We start from the raw sequence: 10,551 nt of genomic DNA, 5'->3' as shown, positions 1-10,551 counted from the left end.
GTTTGTATGATCTCCTTTCCTGTTTGTACCTATCCTAACCCCTATCCTATCCGAATCCTTATCTGCAACCAAACTTTGAAACGGCCATTCATACTAAACTGTCGTCGGAATTTCGGAAAGAGTCGGTAAGTAGAGTAACATTTCTTATCAACGTACCTATTTATTTCCACGAATATAATTAGAGGTCGCTGGGTTTGCTGAGTAAATATATAGGATTTGTTTTTTAGTTTAAGAGTGAATTGGAGAGAGTCAAGTTTCTCACTGGCTCTGACCCACTCATCTCTCACGAACTCCCATGCAGAAGTAAACATAAAGTGGCTTACAGGATTACCTGCCTAATTTTCAACACTCGACGTTCTTAAAGGCGAGAATTTCGTCCTAATATATTAGTTTCAAGATATAAACTAATCCGGGACCAACCACCCCCTGGGGAACTTACTGACACCCCAACCAGGATCATTTCCACCGGAAGTTCCAGCCAACCGCCCACAGCGAGTGACTGCCCACTCCCCCTGGCTAACCCCCCATCCACCCAAATGATCAGCGTATTCATCTCCCATCTTCAAGAGTAGCCATGGATACATTAAACATAATCTCTAGGAATAGTTTTGGCCTCAGGCGGAACATTCCTCTCCTAAACATGTTCTGCAAGAACTTCAAAGGCATCATTGCATTGCAAGAAACGCTCCTCTGACCACATGACCTTGCCATCTGCGATTCAATTTATGAAGACTTCAGAACCTTCTCGGCTTCATAGATGCAAGTTACAGATCAAATCATAGCCGGTCACCCGAAAGGGGGCCTTTCTTTCCTGTGGCACAAATCGTTAGATAATATGATAAAGGTGATGACCTACAGGAGTGACAGATTGCTTGGGCTTCAAGTGACAGTAGGGAACTCTAAAATCCTAATCATTAATGTTTATATGCCACGGGAAAATAACAATAATTTTGATCATTACTGTATGATCCTAGGGGAGTTACACAGTATTATTCATGATTCTCCTGCTGATCATATTTGTATAATCGGGGACCTTAATTCTCACCCCACAAAACAATTTTATAATGAACTTAATCGTTTCTGTCAAAATCATGCTCTCCAAATTAGTGATGTAATGCTCCTCCCTCCCTCCTCCTATTCATATGTACATAATAGAGCGGACGCAATTACAACCTCTTGGCTGAACCACTGCATCACATCTCCACAACTTTATGATTCTATTATGACCAGCAATATTCGCTATGATCTTGCAACGGGCTACGATCACATCCCCTTACAGGTGTCATTCAGTACCCCATCCCCTCCTACCGTGAACCCCCTAACTGATTGCCCACCAGAGGTAAACTGGGATTTTAGAAACCAACAGAAAACCAGATACTTTAGGGCGACCACAGAAACCAGGTTGTGGTTAATAGTTCAACTGGCAGACGCCTTACTTTGTACTAACACAAATTGTAGAAATAACCACATAAGGTCTCTAGTTGAAATTCAAGTTATATAATTTGGGCACTAACTTTTATTACTCTCAATGCATATTTTTTTCCTCACCAATATTATTACTGTTATTACCAGTATTATGATTACTAGCTTTTATGCTAACTCAGCTATTTTGTGGATAAGTGCCGATTATTCATTTTCTTTTTTTTATCATGTTGTCTCATGTTTCTAGATTGTGTATGTTACTGTCTGTATTTTGTATATTTCATGTATATGGCCCTGAGCTGAAATAAAGCATATTATTATTATTATTAATTAAGAGGTGTGTGTCCAAATTGGGCTAACTTAAAGGTAGGTCAACATACCAATTTTCCACAAAAGCTAGGCCGCCATGATTGGACGGCTGATTTCAGCCAATGGTCATTCGTTAGGAAGCGGTTTCGTCTATTAACGTTTAACTTACTTATTTAAGAAGTAATGCACTGTTTTCTTTACCTTAACTAAATTTTGAGCCCCTTTACGTTGTTAAACTATTGTAATATTGGAGTTTGTGAGAATTAATTAGGCATAGACTCAGATTGAACAATTTTACAGGGGTTTATATAATTACATGGGCGTAGTAGAAAATGTAGTCAAAGTTAGGTCTGTCTATTTACTTAGCATTACTATTTGGGATTAGTTTACCTTAATTTTACTATAACCGGGTCGAAACTTAATTGAATTCCGGGACCAAACTGAACTGCCCTGGGAATTTTATGGCCTTGGGTTAATTTATTCATAGTCCTCATTAGATTAATTGCAGTTACCTAAATTACTCTTACCTGAATTTAACTAGCCTACTTAAACTTACAAAGCAATTATTAATCCTTTGAATTTTCTGACACAATTCTGAAAACACGTTATGCGCACGGAAGAATTGTGTGCTTAACAGCCCGTTTCATACAATTTATTGTATTACCAAAGAACAATCAGTGGAAGGCATTACCCTCGTAATTTTGTAGAGTATATTCCTTCAATCTTTCCACTAAGTGAAACAAATTTCCCACAGATATCACGACCATACAGTGTACTACGCACATACGCATACACACCCCTAGAAGGGCACGCAAAGGAGCGATCAGAGGGGCAAAACTACTACCCTTCCTTTCCCTTCCCGATCTCTTGACCTCTCCTAATGGCTTCTCTGGCGAGAGGCACAAACAAGACCCAATAACACCTTCGACTCTTACCATACGTGATATGCGCAATACATTAACCAAGAGCAATTTCATATATATGTATAAAGTCAAATGAATTATCATAACTATAACAATAATTATACTTCGTTACTAAAACGTCTACTGACATTTTGTCAAAAGACTTCGTCTTTGTGTGAAACCATCTTTTCGGTGCTAACCGCACCACAGATAATACGTACTAGAACATAGCAAAATCAGATAAAATAATGTTAAGAGTGTCATTCCCGAGTAGATGTGGCTCTCTCACCCTTATGTCATGCAATATAGACGTACATATCTTTACAAAATATATGGGCAAGCAAATGTATTTGGTTTTCACATGAATACAAATACAGTAACATAGTTCCTGTCTGTCGATTGCCTGACAGACGGCAATACGCAGTGAAAATCAATCAATAATTTTTATAAGACAGACACTAATAACTATAATAAAGACAAATAGCATGGAAAAAAGTGAATACACAAAAATATTAGAAAATAAAATCGTTATGAAAGGAAGTCTTCACAGTTGCGCTCATTTCTTTCAAAACATTTAATCTGGCGCTTCCTGACTCGGATGAAACTAGAATTCGATGACTTTGATGTGTCCTTGATTGGCGATGCAGAACTGCCTTCGCTGTATAAAAGGGGGCTCGAGTTCGACTGTGCCAACTGGCAGCAATGGCTTCCTCCTCACAAGTCTCCTCCGGGCGAACCATGAAGGTTCTGGTGGTCTTGGCGGTTCTCGTCTGCCTCATCGCCTCTGAGGCAAAGGTCAGTCTCCTAAAAAGCAGTAAACACTGTTGCTAAAAACCCAGAGCACTTTTCAGGTGTGGCTCAAATCTGATATTTCTCTTCTTCGAGTCTCCTTTCCGAGGAATCGTTTTTTTTACTATCAGAGATACTTCATTGAAAAACTCTTGTCTGGGTGAAATTATTATTATGATAGAGTATGTTATCATAAGAGTATTTCCATTGCTTTGCATTCACTTCTTGTTCTTCCCAGACTAGTCTACGTAGTCAGAGATTTGCAGTCAGTTTTAGTAGTTTCACCTTTAATTTTCCATTGTTCAGTATCGCACAGATTTTTACGAGTATTGTTCCAGATATGACCAAAATATAGAATGTTCTTCCAAGTCATGTGGTCGAGTTGTGGGAATTGTGGAAGTTCAAACCAAGTCAATTTTTCTTCTTTTTTTTCTATAGTCTGTGTAAGTCACATATGATAGTTTGTCTGTTTTATTTTTACTTTATAATTTTATTTGAAATAGCTTTGCATTATTTCCATCTATTCTCTTTCTCTCACTGGACTGATTTCCGTGTTGGAGCCCTCGAACTTGTAGCAATCTGAGCTTCCATCTGGAGTTGCAGTTTGTGTGTGTTTGTGTGTGTGTGTGTGTGTGTTTAATGCATTAGAACCTGATATATCTTATGAGGGTTTTTTATGCTTACTCAAGTTTCAGTTTTATGTAACAAACTATCTCGATTTTCCTGTCACAGATTTCCTTGTGTTGAATGCCACATAAACAACCTATTTCCAGGCGAATAGTTTATGTCTACTCCTACCTTTTTTGTCATTAGTCATGTTTTGTAAACCAACGATCTATACAAATTTCCTATGCATTTTGAACCTGTGTTTCCTGCTGTTCAAACAACTGTGGTTTCAACAGCTGCTTTTCAGTCCCTCCAAGAACCTGTTGCTCGGACAATTCGTTTCATCAGCCTCCTTAATGCATAGGCCGACTTCTCGTGAGCTTACTTCATGAACAAGTAAACATTGGTGCTGGAATACGCTACCTTTGTGGGTAACAATCTATTTTTCCTAAAACTGCTGTTTTCTGTTTACAATTTTCATTCTGCTCTCTCACTTAATTAAGGCTTTTCTGCATCACTGAGAAGTGATTCACGCTTTCATTCGTATTACCATTTTACCAAGTCGATTTGCTTCCATATTTCCGTCCCTTAAGAGCTTCTTCTTCTGTTCTATAATAGATACTGCGTTAAAGTCTCTGGCTGATCTTTGGCACACATCCTGCTACCTATTCCTTGCCTTATAAATCCAGCAAACAACCTCTTCTTCAGTATTGTCTTATCCTCGATATTTACTCTCAAATACTCGTATGAACCAACATCTCTTCTCGGGATATTAAGAAGAATCTTTTTCCTATTTGGTCGTACAGAGAGCCTGAATTAGGTAGTTTCTCTGAGGCATAAGTATTGAAGTGGGAAAAAAAGTGCTATAAAAAGGGAGCCTTGAATGTTAATGTGGATTGTGGAGGAGAGATATTGATAAGTATTTGAGAGCAAATATAAATGCTAATGGCGGCATTACAGAAGGGCTGTAGCACAGGATTGGTGAAGCAAGGAATGTTGAGACTATTTGTGTTGTATACAGAACACAAAAAGAATTTGAAGGGTGGCAAGTTTTGGAAGTACAATGTACAGATATGGTAAAATGGCAACATAGATGAAAAAATGAATCTTTTTTTCTAAAGTGGTTCAGTCATGTGGAGATAATGGCGGATAACAGGAAGTTTTAGTCAACTGAAGGAGGGAAGATCTACAAAATGCTGGAAAAATGGGATGGGAGAAATATAGGTACAAAAGGGTCTTAAGTAATCTCCAAGCCGAATATGAGTTCATGGAAGACAGAGGTGAATGGAGGGAGCATGTGTGTCTGTGTTGGAGATTATAATTGCTACTGCTGATAAGACTTCCAACTGACTAATATAGTGTAAGTTTTCTGTACAAGGACTGTACCATTTATCAGAAAGTTAAAGCAGGAAAGTGAGAGTGCCAATTTTCATGTTTTTTGCTCTGAAGACACCCACTATTAGTATAAATTGCTTAATTTTTGTATATTTCCTTTGGGTAACCCAGCTTTTGTCAGTGACAGGAGGATCAGAGAGAACAGAGCTCAGGGTGAGGCTTTGCCCTAGCAACGTTGCCATACTGAAGGAAGATTGTCTGGTTATATAAAAGTTCGTTTCTCCTTATTATTTTTTCTTCTTTAGTCCCAATTACTAAGATTTTAGTGACTATATAACCTTCAATAATCCTCTGCCAATTGCCAACTGAGAGGATCACCTTGTCCCTAGCCCCGTATAACAGTAATGTACTAACTTTACAGCTTTAAATTTTAGTGAAAATTCAGCTCACAGAACTTTGGATTCCTTTGTGTCTCCTAACTTGTTATCAAGAGTTCATAATCCTCTGGGATAGATTTTGGTCATCAGATTTATATGATTGTCATCACTCACTACTCACTGACTGGCCTTTCACGCTACAGGGAGAAACGATGGAACTGAGAGTTCGTCGTTCAGTTGCTGTATCCCCAGGAGGAACTGGTGGAAGGCCAGGAGCAGGACCACCAGTGAGTGCTGGAGGCTCAGGAGGTGGAGGACGCCCATTAACCACAGGAAGTCCAAGTCAAACTCAAAAACCATCAAGCCCAGGTGGAACTGGAGGACGCCCAGGACGCACACCAGTTGTAGGAAGTACTACGGTTCGTCCTAGGGGAGGGACTAGGCCCTAAGAAGTCACTGATGCACTGAAATGGAAGGTATGTCTTCTTAAATGTCTTATGTGGAAAAATGCTCAAATCTTATGATGCTAAATTCTTATAACATAATTGTATTACAATTTATCCCTTGGGGACACAACCAAAAGTTCTCTCCCTTCACTTCTTTGTTTACTTTTTAAATTCAGGATTTTCACTTGCAACTCATAAACAAATAGGAAAACACCCTTTTCCCAAAAGGCAGATGAAAATTTAATGTACAATGAAGAAATTAAAATAGCATTGCCAGCGAGGAGACCTCTCGCTTAAGCCGGTCTCAAGACTAGATAAAAGATGAATGTGAGTGAAAGATTGACTCCCCTGATTTAACTGAACTAGCAACAGCTGCTCTCCATTAGGTATAGTATGAGGGTCATCTGAATCACTGCAAGGCCTGATAGGTCCTCAAAAATGGAAATATGGAAGTAATAATCCTTCATACAGGGGAGTTAATGTGGCATATATCTTGTATCATTCATCATCACGAGAACTACTCTAATTTTAAGGAAAGATGCAAGCTAGGTACATTACGAGAAGAGTTGATTTCTGTACAATATGTGTGTGTGCCTGTGTATATTATCCCTTCAAAGCAATGGTCTGAAGCTGCTGCTTGTTGTCTGAAGAATATTTTCTCTCAATCTTTTGAAATTGAATTTATGTTTCGTCCTTCATATAAGTTTAAACGCCAGAGGGACAAAGAGCGACTGTTTCTGCAGAAGCAGAGAAGTTGCCAGTAACTATTTGTAGTAAAGGAATGAATAAGAATGAAAGTCAAAAAGAGAGAAAGTTTCTGGGAAGTAGGACTTCGCTCCTGGCAGAGTCTGTAGAATGAAATCGGGTGGCTGAGCTTGGTGATTTAGATGCAAAAGTAGGGTCCAGAGAAAGTTGTGGTTTATTTGATAAGTCTGAAGCGACTGGAGGAAATGATACTGGAAACATCTCGTGGATATTATTATTATTATTATTATTATTATTATTATTATTATTATTATTATTATTATTATTATTATTATTATTATATCTTTCTTTTTTTATCAGTCCTCCAGTTCGACTGGGTGGTATTTATGGTGTGGAATTCCGGGTTGCATCCTGCCTCCTTAAGAGTACATCACTCTTCTTACTATTATTATCAGTATTCATAAGATGATGGTACGGTTTCTGGAAGGGATGTGTTAGCTGGCAATACATTTTGTAAAGAAGAATCTCGGCGCAAATACTGAAGACAGAGAGAACTCTAAGGAAAGTGTTTGTTAGACTTGTTAGTGTAGATGAAAAACTAAATCAGTAATTCTTAAACTGGGAGACGTGCCCCTCTAGGAGGGGGAGGGGCGTCAGCAATTTCCAGGGGAGGTGCGAAAGTCCTAAGAGAGGAACTAAGATTCAGAAGTTTGTGAAAAAATGCAAAAGTATCGCCTTATAACGTTAGTTTCCTATAGTCTACTACTCTAGTTAAGACTCGTTGGGTTCACCATGTTTTGTGATTATGTGACTTCCTCCATATCCCTCGAAGCTACTTCTCTTTATATTTTTTTTATTTTCCTTTCACTCTGGGCGGAAATTGCACTCATGGATGCAAGGGGGACGTCGAGGGAAAGACCAACTCTTAGAGGGGCCTTGGTAACACAAAGTTTAAGAACCGCTGAACTAGATGATGGATGCAATGTTGGCAGGATCTACATAGGATCGTTGCTAGCAACCCCATTCCAAGATACCAACCGCTCTCATTAACAAGGTCCTTGGTATGATCCCGCCCTGTCACCAACCAACTAGGATGGAAATAGGCACCAAGGTCAACTTAGGTCGACAAAAGGGTGTTGGGGTCTAGCAGCCTCACCCTTAGAGAACTGGTGAGAACCAGAAGGCTCTAACTCACCATCTATATGATTGTTTGTGTGACAGTGCTTAGTTCCATCCTTTCACTTAGTTTTTGTGCTTCTTTCCACAGGATCAACCGAAACGGCGAGAACTGTGGTCTGGCAAAGGAGAATGGAAAAACACAGATGTCTGCACAAACACTAGAAGCCTCTATATAGCTCTCAGCATCTCCTGTCTTCGACGTGAAAATGAAACTGTACTGACTTCAACCTCAGCTTTACTAGATAATTCGTTTCTTTCTTTTATCATGTAAATTTGTCTATAAGTTCTGTTTCTTTCCCACTGGCAATTAATCCTCAAACCTTTTCATGATTAAATGTGAAGCAATTTTGTTGTATCTTTCCCCTTGACTTCCCATGTCCGAATGAACCTATTGATTATTGATTCTGTGAGGCTGAAATCTGAAATATGAAAGAGATATGGATAGAGACTCGTCCTCCCTCCCCAGGGCCTGATTATACCATCCTCAAATCATTTCCGTTCCCTTCTCATCCATCTCTAGAACCTCATCCCCATAGGGGGTTAGTGCCACCAGTGTACCTCACGAAGTGCACTGTAGGTATTACTTAAGGTTCTGTGCAGTATTCCTTTCATTCATTTTAATGCACCTCCATTTATATTCTCTGTCTTCCATCTTGCTATCCACCCTCTCTCCTAACTACTTATTCATGGTGCAACTTCGTGGGGTGCAGACCGAACTCAGATATTGAGATTATATAAAACCTTGGTCTTTTCAAAATTAAGTTATGGGTGTGAGGTGTACACTTCTGCGAAGCCAAATAGCATTAAATTGCTCAACTCGATTCATCATGGAGGAATACGGTTGTTTACAGGAGCATTTAAATCATCTCCACCGAGAACATGCTTGTAGATGCTGATGAGGTGCACTGGGATCTTCATTACAAGCGTCTGCTGGTTCGGAAGGTGGTATGATTCCAGAGGCTACCTAAGTCTTTATTCAGCATTTGTATGAGAATGGAAAGGCATTGGCAGTTTTATGAAAATCACCCCAAGTAACCCCATCCATTCACTTTTAGAGTAAATTTTATTGTCCGTGAATCAAATATGCCAATGATCGAGATTTTACCAGCAAAATATTCAGTTAGTACCCCCTGGAACTTTCCAGAGGTCAATATTTTTAGAACACTCCTTGCAACATGATAACACCACTGCAGTTTTCACCGGACGGCCTCAAAGTCAGATGCTGGCGTCGGCTTTGGAGTAGCCTTCCCTGATTTAGAGAGAAGTGGCAGGTTATCATCTGTTGCATCGATTTTTACAGCAGAATTATATGCAGTTTTAAAGGCTTTAAAGGAAGTTTTTATTCGGAATGAAAATAATTTTATTATATATTGTGACTCAAGAAGTGTTCTTCGGTCGCTGGAATCTTTTAACCTTTTAAACCCTCTGGTTTTAGATATATTGGAATGGCTGCTTTTACTGAAAAGAAGAGGGAAAGAAATAAAGTTCTGTTGGGTTCCTTCCCATGTTGGGGTGGCTGGGAATGAGAAAGCTGACCAAATTGCAAAGTCGGCAGTCAGCTCCCCAGGACCCACAAGATGCCTACTACCATATCGGGATTTATATCCTCTAGTAGGTCAGAGAATCTCCTGCCACGCTCAAGAAGGAGCAATCTTCAACCACGCCAGGACTGCTCATAACAAACGGATAAAGAGAAATGATATTATTCCTAATATCGAAATAATAGACCAGACAACGGATCCCCGACGTCTGCGCCTCTTAGAAGCCCTCCATATAGGCAAGGAGAAACCAAATCTTAACATCACCCAAGAAACGTTTCTCCTTCCCACCGCCGCCCGGAGAGCAGCGATCGACCCCCGACAATACCAGATGATCAGGAGCCCCCACGGGATGACAGGATTCCTGCTACGGACGGAATTCCTGTCGTTCATCCCAGGCACACTACTGTGGCGCTCGCACGAGAGAATCCCCGAGAACCTTCGAGGCGAGGTCCACGACTTCGTCCAAGACCGGCACCCGACCAATGAGAATGCAACTCTAGGTCCGAGCCGCTGTAAATACCGCCCACAGACTTCCTTGCTACAGTCTCTTCAAACGACTCGTCCGAAGGATGACCTGTGAGAAGGTCGAAACGTTACGTAATACCAGATATACCAGCTATACCAGCACCAATACCAGCCCCTAAACCGAAGACGAACCCGGCACCGAACTGAACTACGCCTACGGAATAATACCAGCACTGACGACGACCCCTGCTTGACCTGGACCTGATATCCTGTTCCAATAAAAGATTACCTTCAGCATTTATGATTTTTGAAAATTCCCAATATGAATATTGGTCAGTTACTCAGAAACATCGCTGAGCCTGAGAAGCGAATTGTAAGGAAAATAGAAAAAAACAATATATAAAATCAACTCGCTTAATTCTGCCATTCTTTTTAACAGTATTATTATTATTATTATTATTATTATTATTATTAT

General features: G+C 39.8%; 1 long non-coding RNA gene across 1 annotated transcript; it reads left to right on the top strand.

The window, feature by feature from the left end:
- Positions 1 to 3,324: 3,324 nt before the first annotated feature.
- On the top strand, positions 3,325 to 8,416 carry LOC135203528 (uncharacterized). The gene is made up of 3 exons (XR_010311947.1): positions 3,325 to 3,428; positions 5,944 to 6,216; positions 8,159 to 8,416. It is a non-coding gene; the product is annotated as an uncharacterized LOC135203528 (long non-coding RNA).
- Positions 8,417 to 10,551: the final 2,135 nt, after the last annotated feature.

Source organism: Macrobrachium nipponense, chromosome 36 (assembly GCF_015104395.2).
Source record: "Macrobrachium nipponense isolate FS-2020 chromosome 36, ASM1510439v2, whole genome shotgun sequence".
NCBI lineage: Eukaryota > Metazoa > Arthropoda > Malacostraca > Decapoda > Palaemonidae > Macrobrachium > Macrobrachium nipponense.
This window is presented reverse-complemented; position numbering and strand designations above follow the sequence as displayed.